Source organism: Dendrobates tinctorius, unplaced genomic scaffold (assembly GCF_039654945.1).
Source record: "Dendrobates tinctorius isolate UK_male_01 unplaced genomic scaffold, ASM3965494v1 ptg000250l, whole genome shotgun sequence".
In the NCBI taxonomy this organism is placed as follows: Eukaryota; Metazoa; Chordata; class Amphibia; order Anura; family Dendrobatidae; genus Dendrobates; species Dendrobates tinctorius.
In genome coordinates this window covers 40547361-40560550 of record NW_027361917.1, presented here as the reverse complement: position 1 = coordinate 40560550, position 13190 = coordinate 40547361, and the positions used below count along the sequence as shown (strand labels likewise).

General features: G+C 35.7%; 6 non-coding genes across 6 annotated transcripts; all 6 read right to left on the bottom strand.

Moving 5' to 3' along the window:
• Positions 1-925: 925 nt before the first annotated feature.
• On the bottom strand, positions 926-1008 carry TRNAL-UAA (transfer RNA leucine (anticodon UAA)). The gene has a single exon. It is a non-coding gene; the product is annotated as a tRNA-Leu (tRNA).
• Positions 1009-2209: 1201 nt separating this feature from the next.
• TRNAL-UAA (transfer RNA leucine (anticodon UAA)) lies at positions 2210-2292 on the bottom strand. The gene has a single exon. It is a non-coding gene; the product is annotated as a tRNA-Leu (tRNA).
• A 1339-nt stretch (positions 2293-3631) lies between these two features.
• On the bottom strand, positions 3632-3714 carry TRNAL-UAA (transfer RNA leucine (anticodon UAA)). The gene has a single exon. It is a non-coding gene; the product is annotated as a tRNA-Leu (tRNA).
• A 1253-nt stretch (positions 3715-4967) lies between these two features.
• TRNAL-UAA (transfer RNA leucine (anticodon UAA)) lies at positions 4968-5050 on the bottom strand. Its single transcript has one exon. It is a non-coding gene; the product is annotated as a tRNA-Leu (tRNA).
• A 6406-nt stretch (positions 5051-11456) lies between these two features.
• On the bottom strand, positions 11457-11539 carry TRNAL-UAA (transfer RNA leucine (anticodon UAA)). Its single transcript has one exon. It is a non-coding gene; the product is annotated as a tRNA-Leu (tRNA).
• Positions 11540-12792: 1253 nt separating this feature from the next.
• TRNAL-UAA (transfer RNA leucine (anticodon UAA)) lies at positions 12793-12875 on the bottom strand. The gene has a single exon. It is a non-coding gene; the product is annotated as a tRNA-Leu (tRNA).
• Between the last annotated feature and the right edge of the window lie 315 nt (positions 12876-13190).

Here is a 13190-nt window from a genome sequence, read left to right as displayed (position 1 = left end):
TCCTTTCCATTGTTCTGTCCTTGTATTCTTACCCAAACAGTTTCCACAGAACTCCCAGTCTCTGAAGCGTCAATCTCTGTGCAGATATACGCGTTTCTAACATACAATGCGACACCCCCTCCTCGTTTATCAAGTCTGTTTCTTGCAAATAAGTTGTATCCTTCTAGTCTTGTATTCCAATCATGTGTATTGTCCCACCAAGTTTCAGTGATTCCAATGACATCATATTTCTTTTCCTGTGTTAGTAGTTCCAATTCTCCTTGTTTGTTGCCCATGCTTTGTGCATTAGTATAGAAACATTTTAGTTTGTGATTGGTTTCTCTTTCTCCAATATTTTTATTAATTAGATTCTTTCGTCTTTGTTCTTCCTTTCCACTTCTAATAGTAGAGTTCTCAATAGCATTTGTCAGGTGTATGGCTTTTTCTGGTCTTTTGCTTCCCTTCCCATGTTGTTCTAGTTTAAAGCTCTCCTTGCAAGTGTAGCAAGGCGACTTCCAAATACATGTTTTCCAGTCTTCGTAAGGTGCACCCCATCTCTAGCAAGTAGTCCATCGTATAAGTAGTCGTATAAGTAGTTCTAATGTTCTGTTCTTGTGTATGGATTGCGTTATATTTATGAATTTCTCATATTATTTTAACATCATATGTTACTTCTGGAACTTTAGTTTGAATATTTACCTCAATTATTAAACTTTCTCTTAATCCCTACATTTTTTTCAACTTTGAAGTTTTGAACTTACTGTAATATCATGCTCTGACTAGAGATTCAACTCAAAATGGAAACGATAAACATAAAAAGGTGATAGTCAGGGGTTTTTACTGTCACATTGTAGGGTTATTACTTTGCTCTCAGGCAATCAGAACTTTTCCGTTGCTCAAGAATACTCTATTCTGAAACCCTGCAGAATTTCAAAGGTAAAATTCATACCAGGAGTGGGGTTCGAACCCACGAGGATACATATCCATTGGATCTTAAGTCCAACGCCTTAACCACTCGGCCACCCTGGTGCACATGCATCAATTTCTGAATTTCTTAGACAGTTAGTGGTTATTGCATGCATGCCATTCTATGAAGTTTGCACTATCAGATTTTTTAAGCCACTTTTCATCTATAGAAAAATATTTTTCCTAGATATGTAGTCTTTCATTTTTGGCTATATAGTTGAAGTGGTGACTAGAGTGAATATTGGAATAAAATGCCATTGAGATTTGTCAACAGCTTTAAGCACAAAGTTCTAGTTTCTTTAGACAGTTTAACGTGAAATGTAAAATCTGCCTGAGAAAATCATGCCTATGGTAAAGGGTGAATTTGTCAACCATGAGCATTTTTTGAGTGGATAAATATTTTCTCTATATAAAATTTACAGTCAACAGTAAGTATCACAGTCCAAAACCTTAAACACTAGACCATCCTGGTGAAACACGCATGAAATTTTGGATTTCCCAGACAGTTAGTGGTTGTTGAATGTGTGCCATCTTACAAAGTTTGCACGAACAGATTTTTTGTTTAAGCCACTTATCGAGAACATTATACATACTTTTATAGTGAACCTTACTGTTGACTGTAAATTTCATCTAGAAAAAAATGTTTTTCCTCTACTGTATATGTAGACTTTAGACTGTCATTTTTGGTTATATGTATAGAGTGTTGACCAAGAGTGAATGTTGGATTACAATGCCATTGAGATTTGTCAACAACACTAAGCACAAAGTTCTAGTTTCTTTAGACAGTTTAACCTCTCCAAAAAAGCTCATAGTTGACAAATTCATACCTTTGCCATAGGCCAGATTTTCTCAGGCAAATTTTACATTTCATGACATCCTACAAACATTGGCCATCTTTTTTCTGGATCCCACCCCTCTACTAAATAATGTTCTGTTCTTGTGTATGGATTGCGTTATATTTACGAATTTCTCATATTATTTTAACATCATATGTTACTTCTGGAACTTTAGTTTGAATATTTACCTCAATTATTAAACTTTCTCTTAATCCCTACATTTTTTTCAACTTTGAAGTTTTGAACTTACTGTAATTTCATGCTCTGACTAGAGATTCAACTCAAAATGGAAAAGATAGACATAAAAAGGTGATAGTCAGGGGTATTACTGTGATATTGCAGGGTTATTACTTTGCTATCGGGAAATTCTGTTGCTCAAGTAATAATCTATTTTGAGAAACCTTGTAGAATTTCAAGGGTAAAACTAATACCAGGAGTGGGGTTCTAACCCACAAGGATACATATCCATTGGATCTTAAGTCCAACACCTTAACCACGCGGCCATCCTGGTGATTAGACGTCCTTTTCTGGATTTCTTAGACAGTTAGTGGTTATTGAATGTGTGCCATCTTATTCAGTTTGCGCTAACAGATTTTTTTAGCCACTTTTCAAAAGCAAAAGTCAGACCGCTACTGTGAACCTTACCGTTCATTGAAAATTTCATCTAGAGAAAAATATTTTTCCTATATATGTAGACTTTCGTTTTTGGCTATATATTTGGAATGGCGACCACAGTGAATATTGGAATAAAATGCCGTTGAGATTTGTCAACAACTTTAAGCACAAAGTTCTAGTTTCTTTAGACAGTTTAACATGAAATGTAAAATCTGCCTGAGAAAATCATGCCTATGTTAAATGGCGAATTTGTCAACCATGAACATTTTTTGAGTGGTTAAATAATTTTCTCTGGATGAAATTTACAGTCAACAGTAAGTATCACAGTCCAAAACCTAAAACACTAGACCATCCTGGTGAAACACGCATGAAATTTTGGATTTCCCAGACAGTTAGTGGTTGTTGAATGTGTGCCATCTTACAAAGTTTGCACGAACAGATTTTTTGTTTAAGCCACTTATCGAGAACATTATACATACTTTTATAGTGAACCTTACTGTTGACTGTAAATTTCATCTAGAAAAAAATGTTTTTCCTCTACTGTATATGTAGACTTTAGACTGTCATTTTTGGTTATATGTACAGAGTGTTGACCAAGAGTGAATGTTGGATTACAATGCCATTGAGATTTGTCAACAACACTAAGCACAAAGTTCTAGTTTCTTTAGACAGTTTAACCTCTCCAAAAAAGCTCATAGTTGACAAATTCATACCTTTGCCATAGGCCAGATTTTCTCAGGCAAATTTTACATTTCATGACATCCTACAAACATTGGCCATCTTTTTTCTGGATCCCACCCCTCTACTAAATAATGTTCTGTTCTTGTGTATGGATTGCGTTATATTTATGAATTTCTCATATTATTTTAACATCATATGTTACTTCTGGAACTTTAGTTTGAATATTTACCTCAATTATTAAACTTTCTCTTAATCCCTACATTTTTTTCAACTTTGAAGTTTTGAACTTACTGTAATTTCATGCTCTGACTAGAGATTCAACTCAAAATGGAAAAGATAAACATAAAAAGGTGATAGTCAGGGGTATCGAACTTACTGTAATTTCATGCTCTGACTAGAGATTCAACTCAAAATGGAAAAGATAGACATAAAAAGGTGATAGTCAGGGGTATTACTGTGATATTGCAGGGTTATTACTTTGCTATCGGGAAATTCTGTTGCTCAAGTAATAATCTATTTTGAGAAACCTTGTAGAATTTCAAGGGTAAAATTAATACCAGGAGTGGGGTTCTAACCCACGAGGATACATATCCATTGGATCTTAAGTCCAACGCCTTAACCACGCGGCCATCCTGGTGATTAGACTTCCTTTTCTGGATTTCTTAGACAGTTAGTGGTTATTGAATGTGTGCCATCTTATTCAGTTTGCGCTAACAGATTTTTTTAGCCACTTTTCAAAAGCAAAAGTCAGACCGCTACTGTGAACCTTACCGTTCATTGAAAATTTCATCTAGAGAAAAATATTTTTCCTATATATGTAGACTTTTGTTTTTGGCTATATATTTGGAATGGTGACCACAGTGAATATTGGAATAAAATGCCATTGAGATTTGTCAACAACTTTAAGCACAAAGTTCTAGTTTCTTTAGACAGTTTAACATGAAATGTAAAATCTGCCTGAGAAAATCATGCCTATGGTAAAGGGTGAATTTGTCAACCATGAACATTTTTTGAGTGGTTAAATAATTTTCTCTGGATGAAATTTACAGTCAACAGTAAGTTTCACAGTCCAAAACCTTAAACACTAGACCATCCTGGTGAACACGCATGAAATTTTGGATTTCCCAGACAGTTAGTGGTTGTTGAATGTGTGCTATCTTATGATGTTTGCACTAACAGATTTTTTGTTTAAGCCACTTATCAAGAACATTATACTAACTTTTATTGTGAACCTTACTGTTGACTGTAAATTTCATCTAGAAAAAAAATATTCCTCTACTGTATATGTAGACTTTAGACTTTCATTTTTGGTTATACGTATGGAGTGTTGACCAAGAGAGAATGTTGGATTACAATGCCTTTGAGAATTGTCAGCAACACTAAGCACAAAGTTCTAGTTTCTTTAGACAGTTTAGCCTCTCCAAAAAAGCTCACAGTTGGCAAATTCATAACTTTGCCATAGGCCAGATTTTCTCAGGCAAATTTTACATTTCATGACATCCTACAAACATTGGCCATCTTTTTTCTGGATCCCACCCCTCTACTAAATAATGTTCTTGTGTATGGATTGCATTATATTTATGAATTTCTCATATTATTTTAACATAATATGTTACTTCTGGAACTTTAGTTTGAATATTTACCTCAATTATTAAACTTTCTCTTAATCCCTAAATTTTTTTCAGCTTTGAAATTTTGAACTTACTGTAATATCATGCTCTGACTAGAGATTCAACTCAAAATGGAAAAGATAAACATAAAAAGGTGATAGTCAGGGGTTTTTACTGGCACATTGTAGGGTTATTACTTTGCTCTCAAGCAATCAGAACTTTTCCGTTGCTCAAGAATACTCTATTCTGAAACCCTGCAGAATTTCAAAGGTAAATTTTATACCAGGAGTGGGGTTGGAACCCACAAAGATACATATCCATTGGATCTTAAGTCCAACGCCTTAACCACTCGGCCATCCTGGTGAACAGATATCAATTTCTGAATTTCTTAGACAGTTAGTGGTTATTGCATGCGTGCCATTCTATGAAGTTTGCACTATCAGATTTTTTAAGCCACTTTTCATCTATAGAAAAATATTTTTCCTAGATATGTAGTCTTTCATTTTTGGCTATATAGTTGAAGTGGTGACTAGAGTGAATATTGGAATAAAATGCCATTGAGATTTGTCAACAACTTTAAGCACAAAGTTCTAGTTTCTTTAGACAGTTTAACATGAAACGTAAAATCTGCCTGAGAAAATCATGCCTATGGTAAAGGGTGAATTTGTCAACCATGAGCATTTTTTGAGTGGATAAATATTTTCTCTATATAAAATTTACAGTAAACAGTAAGTATCACAGTCCAAAACCTTAAACACTAGACCATCCTGGTGAAACACGCATGAAATTTTGGATTTCCCAGACAGTTAGTGGTTGTTGAATGTGTGCCATCTTACAAAGTTTGCACGAACAGATTTTTTGTTTAAGCCTCTTATCGAGAACATTATACATACTTTTATAGTGAACCTTACTGTTTACTGTAAATTTCATCTAGAAAAAAATGTTTTTCCTCTACTGTATATGTAGACTTTAGACTGTCATTTTTGGTTATATGTATAGAGTGTTGACCAAGAGTGAATGTTGGATTACAATGCCATTGAGATTTGTCAACAACACTAAGCACAAAGTTCTAGTTTCTTTAGACAGTTTAACCTCTCCAAAAAAGCTCATAGTTGACAAATTCATACCTTTGCCATAGGCCAGATTTTCTCAGGCAAATTTTACATTTCATGACATCCTACAAACATTGGCCATCTTTTTTCTGGATCCCACCCCTCTACTAAATAATGAATCATAGAATCGTAGAGTTGGAAGGGACCTCCTGGGCCATCTGGTCCAACCCCCTGCTCAAAGCAGGATTCGCTAAATCATCCCAGTCAGATGTCTGTCCAGCCTCTGTTTGAAGACTTCCATTGAAGGAGAACTCACCACTTCTCGTGGCAGCCTGTTCCACTCATTGATCACTCTAACTGTCAAAAAGTTTTTTCTAATATCTAATCTGTGTCTCCTCCCATTCAGTTTCATCCCATTGCTTCTAGTCTTTCCTTGTGCAAATGAGAATAAAGTTGATCCTTCTACAATGTGACAGCCCTTTAGATATTTGTAGACAGCTATTAAGTCTCCTCTCAGTCTTCTCTTTTGCAAACTAAACATTCCCAAATCCTGCAACCTTTCCTCATAAGACAGGGTTTGCAGACCGGTCACCATTCTGGTCGCTCTTTTCTGAACTTGCTCCAGTTTGTTGATGTCTTTTTTAAAATGTGGTGCCCAAAACTGGACACAATATTCCAGATGAGGTCTGACCAAAGAGGAGTAGAGGGAAATAATGACTTCACGTGATCTAGACTGTATGCTTCTGTTAATACATCCTAGAATTGCATTTGCCTTTTTTGCTGCTGCATCACACTGTTGACTCATATTCAGTCTGTGATCTATTAGTATACCCAAGTCTTTTTCACATGTGCTGTCACTTAGCCCTATTCCTCCCATTCTATATATGTTTTTTCCATTTTTATTGCCCAGATGTAGTACTTTGCATTTCTCCCTGTTAAAAACCATTCTGTTAGTTGCTGCCCACTTCTCCAGTTTATTTAAATCTTTTTGAATCCTCTCTCTCTCTTCTCTAGTATTAGCTATCCCTCCTAGCTTTGTGTCATCAGCAAATTTAATCAGTTTACCCTCAATTCCTTCATCTAAATCGTTGATAAAGATGTTGAACAATACAGGGCCCAGGACAGAGCCCTGTGGTACCCCACTTGAGACATTCTTCCAACTGGATGTGCAGCCATTTACGACCACTCTTTGGGTCCGATCACTAAGCCAGTTATGAATCCACCTAACAGTTGCCTTGTCCATTCCATACTTAATCATTTTTTCAATAAGGATTGTATGAGAGACTTTGTCAAATGCTTTGCTGAAGTCAAGATATACTATATCTACAGCATTTCCTTGATCCACCCAATCAGTGATACCGTCATAGAAGGAAATTAAGTTAGTCTGACATGACTTATTAGTTACAAACCCATGCTGACTCTGTTTAATCACTTCATTCTTATCCAGGTATTGACATACATGTTGTTTAATAATTTGTTCAAAGATCTTTCCTGGTATAGAAGTCAGACTCACCGGCCTATAGTTACCTGGGTCCACCTTCGTCCCCTTTTTGAAGATAGGAACAACATTTGCTCTTCTCCAGTCTTCTGGCACTTCTCCTGTTCTCCAAGAATTTTCAAAGATTATAGAGAGGGGTTCAAAAATTTCTTCTGCTATCTCCTTCAGTACTCTGGGGTGTAATTCATCTGGACCTGGAGACTTGAATTCATTTAGGCTAGCTAAGTGTTTCCTCACTATCTTTCTGTTTATAGATATCCTGGATTCTTCTATTCCCTTAATAGGACAGTGAATAACAGTTGATGTTACATTTCCTTTCTGAGAGAAAACAGATGCAAAATAGGAATTTAAAAGTTCAGCCTTCTCAACATCCTGTCTTACCATTTCATCATTTTCATCCTGTAAAAATCCTATAGCATCTTTGACTTTTCTTTTACTTTTGACATATCCCCAAAATCCTTTATTATTGCTTTTGACATCTCTTGCAAGCCTCAATTCATTTTCAGCTTTAGATAATCTGATTTGTGCCCTGCAGGTTCTGCAGACAGCATTATATTCTTCTTTAGATATGCCTCCCTCTTTCCATTTTATAAACATTTTTTTCTTTCTTTTTAGCATGTGCTTAAGTTCTGTGTTCATCCATCCTGGTTTCTTTAACTGCTTCCTATTCTTCCCTCTTTTCGGAATTGTTAACAACTGTGCTTTGAGAATTTCATTTTTCAAGATTTCCCATCCTTCCTGGACATTTTTGTCTTTAAGGATATCCAGCCATTGGATCCCTCCAATTCTCTTTCTGAATCCCTTAAAATCTGCCTTTCTGAAATCTAACCTTGATGTCTGAGTCTTCACAGGTCTTCCACCTCTAGTTATCCAAAATTCTAAAATAGCATGGTCGCTACCTCCTAGGGTCCCAGCCACTTTTACCTCCTCAACCATTTCCTCCCTGTTTATAAGGATTAGATCCAAGGTAGCAGTTCCCCTTGTTTTCTCCCTTACCTTTTGGAAGATAAAGTTGTCAGCAAGAGAGGATAAGAATTTCCTTGACCTGTTAGTTTTGCCTGAGAGAGATTCCCAACAAATGTCTGGATAGTTGAAATCTCCCATGACAACTATGTCATATTTTTTGGAGAACTTGGCCATTTGATGCATAAAGAGTTCATCCATAGCTTCAGCTTGCACAGGCGGCCTGTAGTAAATGCCTACAATGGTGTCCTTTCCATTGTTCTGTCCTTGTATTCTTACCCAAACAGTTTCCACAGAACTCCCAGTCTCTGAAGCGTCAATCTCTGTGCAGATATACGCGTTTCTAACATACAATGCGACACCCCCTCCTCGTTTATCAAGTCTGTTTCTTGCAAATAAGTTGTATCCTTCTAGTCTTGTATTCCAATCATGTGTATTGTCCCACCAAGTTTCAGTGATTCCAATGACATCATATTTCTTTTCCTGTGTTAGTAGTTCCAATTCTCCTTGTTTGTTGCCCATGCTTTGTGCATTAGTATAGAAACATTTTAGTTTGTGATTGGTTTCTCTTTCTCCAATATTTTTATTAATTAGATTCTTTCGTCTTTGTTCTTCCTTTCCACTTCTAATAGTAGAGTTCTCAATAGCATTTGTCAGGTGTATGGCTTTTTCTGGTCTTTTGCTTCCCTTCCCATGTTGTTCTAGTTTAAAGCTCTCCTTGCAAGTGTAGCAAGGCGACTTCCAAATACATGTTTTCCAGTCTTCGTAAGGTGCACCCCATCTCTAGCAAGTAGTCCATCGTATAAGTAGTCGTATAAGTAGTTCTAATGTTCTGTTCTTGTGTATGGATTGCGTTATATTTATGAATTTCTCATATTATTTTAACATCATATGTTACTTCTGGAACTTTAGTTTGAATATTTACCTCAATTATTAAACTTTCTCTTAATCCCTACATTTTTTTCAACTTTGAAGTTTTGAACTTTCTGTAATATCATGCTCTGACTAGAGATTCAACTCAAAATAGAAACGATAAACATAAAAAGGTGATAGTCAGGGGTATCGAACTTACTGTAATTTCATGCTCTGACTAGAGATTCAACTCAAAATGGAAAAGATAGACATAAAAAGGTGATAGTCAGGGGTATTACTGTGATATTGCAGGGTTATTACTTTGCTATCGGGAAATTCTGTTGCCCAAGTAATAATCTATTTTGAGAAACCTTGTAGAATTTCAAGGGTAAAATTAATACCAGGAGTGGGGTTCTAACCCACGAGGATACATATCCATTGGGTCTTAAGCAGGGCTGTGGAGTCGGAGTCGGAGTCGTGGAGTCGGAGTCGGAGTCGGTGCTCATTTTGGTGGAGTCGGAGTCGGAGTTGGAGTCGGTATAAAATGGACCGACTCCGACTCCTAAGATATATAATAAATTGGGTACAGTAATTCAATGCAGGATGTGCTGAATATTTTTTCATAGGAATTTGGGAAAGTTATGAAATGTCCTATAAATGGCTGTTCTATTCCTGATCTAAGGCTACATTCACACACAGCGTTTTTCCTGTGTTTTTTGAGGATACGTTTTTCAGCTGCAAAAGCTGATCATCTTTTTAAAAAACCGCATCACCTGAAAGGCTTTTGAGCTCATAGATAATGTTTTCAATAGCAAAAGCAGATTAGAAATCTGCTCTATCTATCCATTTGTCCATATCTGTCTATCCATATCGTATCTGTACCAAAAAGAATGAAAACCGGGTAGTACACCAATATATATTCTGTTCTATCTAAATATCTTGATTATGGGATCATAAAAATGATTAAATGTCTGAGGTTCACATTGTACTACAATAAATTTTTCACTTAAATATAAGCAATATGTGTGGGAGTCGGAGTCGTGGAGTCGGAGTCGGTGTAAGAGAAATTGAGGAGTCGGAGTCGGAGTTGCAGGTTTGGCTTACCGACTCCACAGCCCTGGTCTTAAGTCCAACGCCTTAACCACGCGGCCATCCTGGTGATTAGACGTCCTTTTCTGGATTTCTTAGACAGTTAGTGGTTATTGAATGTGTGCCATCTTATTCAGTTTGCGCTAACAGATTTTTTTAGTCACTTTTCAAAAGCAAAAGTCAGACCGCTACTGTGAACCTTACCGTTCATTGAAAATTTCATCTAGAGAAAAATATTTTTCCTATATATGTAGACTTTCGTTTTTGGCTATATATTTGGAATGGTGACCACAGTGAATATTGGAATAAAATGCCATTGAGATTTGTCAACAACTTTAAGCACAAAGTTCTAGTTTCTTTAGACAGTTTAACATGAAATGTAAAATCTGCCTGAGAAAATCATGCCTATGGTAAAGGGTGAATTTGTCAACCATGAACATTTTTTGAGTGGTTAAATAATTTTCTCTGGATGAAATTTACAGTCAACAGTAAGTTTCACAGTCCAAAACCTTAAACACTAGACCATCCTGGTGAACACGCATGAAATTTTGGATTTCCCAGACAGTTAGTGGTTGTTGAATGTGTGCTATCTTATGATGTTTGCACTAACAGATTTTTTGTTTAAGCCACTTATCAAGAACATTATACTAACTTTTATTGTGAACCTTACTGTTGACTGTAAATTTCATCTAGAAAAAAAATATTCCTCTACTGTATATGTAGACTTTAGACTTTCATTTTTGGTTATACGTATGGAGTGTTGACCAAGAGAGAATGTTGGATTACAATGCCTTTGAGAATTGTCAGCAACACTAAGCACAAAGTTCTAGTTTCTTTAGACAGTTTAGCCTCTCCAAAAAAGCTCACAGTTGGCAAATTCATAACTTTGCCATAGGCCAGATTTTCTCAGGCAAATTTTACATTTCATGACATCCTACAAACATTGGCCATCTTTTTTCTGGATCCCACCCCTCTACTAAATAATGTTCTTGTGTATGGATTGCATTATATTTATGAATTTCTCATATTATTTTAACATAATATGTTACTTCTGGAACTTTAGTTTGAATATTTACCTCAATTATTAAACTTTCTCTTAATCCCTAAATTTTTTTCAGCTTTGAACTTACTGTAATATCATGCTCTGACTAGAGATTCAACTCAAAATGGAAAAGATAAACATATAAAGGTGATAGTCAGAGGTTTTTACTGTCACATTGTAGGGTTATTACTTTGCTCTCAGGCAATCAGAACTTTTCCGTTGCTCAAGAATACTCTATTCTGAAACCCTGCAGAATTTCAAAGGTAAAATTTTTACCAGGAGTGGGGTTCGAACCCAAGAGGATACACATCCATTGGATCTTAAGTCCAACGCCTTAACCACTCGGCCATCCTGGTGAACAGGCATCAATTCCTGAATTTCTTAGACAGTTAGTGGTTATTGAATGTGTGCCATCTTATTCAGTTTGCGCTAACAGATTTTTTTAGTCACTTTTCAAAAGCAAAAGTCAGACCGCTACTGTGAACCTTACCGTTCATTGAAAATTTCATCTAGAGAAAAATATTTTTCCTATATATGTAGACTTTCGTTTTTGGCTATATTTTTGGAATGGTGACCACAGTGAATATTGGAATAAAATGCCATTGAGATTTGTCAACAACTTTAAGCACAAAGTTCTAGTTTCTTTAGACAGTTTAACATGAAATGTAAAATCTGCCTGAGAAAATCATGCCTATGGTAAAGGGTGAATTTGTCAACCATGAACATTTTTTGAGTGGTTAAATAATTTTCTCTGGATGAAATTTACAGTCAACAGTAAGTTTCACAGTCCAAAACCTTAAACACTAGACCATCCTGGTGAACACGCATGAAATTTTGGATTTCCCAGACAGTTAGTGGTTGTTGAATGTGTGCTATCTTATGATGTTTGCACTAACAGATTTTTTGTTTAAGCCACTTATCAAGAACATTATACTAACTTTTATTGTGAACCTTACTGTTGACTGTAAATTTCATCTAGAAAAAAAATATTCCTCTACTGTATATGTAGACTTTAGACTTTCATTTTTGGTTATACGTATGGAGTGTTGACCAAGAGAGAATGTTGGATTACAATGCCTTTGAGAATTGTCAGCAACACTAAGCACAAAGTTCTAGTTTCTTTAGACAGTTTAGCCTCTCCAAAAAAGCTCACAGTTGGCAAATTCATAACTTTGCCATAGGCCAGATTTTCTCAGGCAAATTTTACATTTCATGACATCCTACAAACATTGGCCATCTTTTTTCTGGATCCCACCCCTCTACTAAATAATGTTCTTGTGTATGGATTGCATTATATTTATGAATTTCTCATATTATTTTAACATAATATGTTACTTCTGGAACTTTAGTTTGAATATTTACCTCAATTATTAAACTTTCTCTTAATCCCTAAATTTTTTTCAGCTTTGAAGTTTTGAACTTACTGTAATATCATGCTCTGACTAGAGATTCAACTCAAAATGGAAAAGATAAACATATAAAGGTGATAGTCAGAGGTTTTTACTGTCACATTGTAGGGTTATTACTTTGCTCTCAGGCAATCAGAACTTTTCCGTTGCTCAAGAATACTCTATTCTGAAACCCTGCAGAATTTCAAAGGTAAAATTCATACCTGGAGTGGGGTTCGAACCCACGAGGATACATATCCATTGGATCTTAAGTCCAACGCCTTAACCACTCGGCCATCCTGGTGAACAGGCATCAATTTCTGAATTTCTTAGACAGTTAGTGGTTATTGCATGCGTGCCATTCTATGAAGTTTGCACTATCAGATTTTTTAAGCCACTTTTCATCTATAGAAAAATATTTTTCCTAGATATGTAGTCTTTCATTTTTGGCTATATAGTTGAAGTGGTGACTAGAGTGAATATTGGAATAAAATGCCATTGAGATTTGTCAACAACTTTAAGCACAAAGTTCTAGTTTCTTTAGACAGTTTAACGTGAAATGTAAAATCTGCCTGAGAAAATCATGCCTATGGTAAAGGGTGAATTTGTCAACCATGAG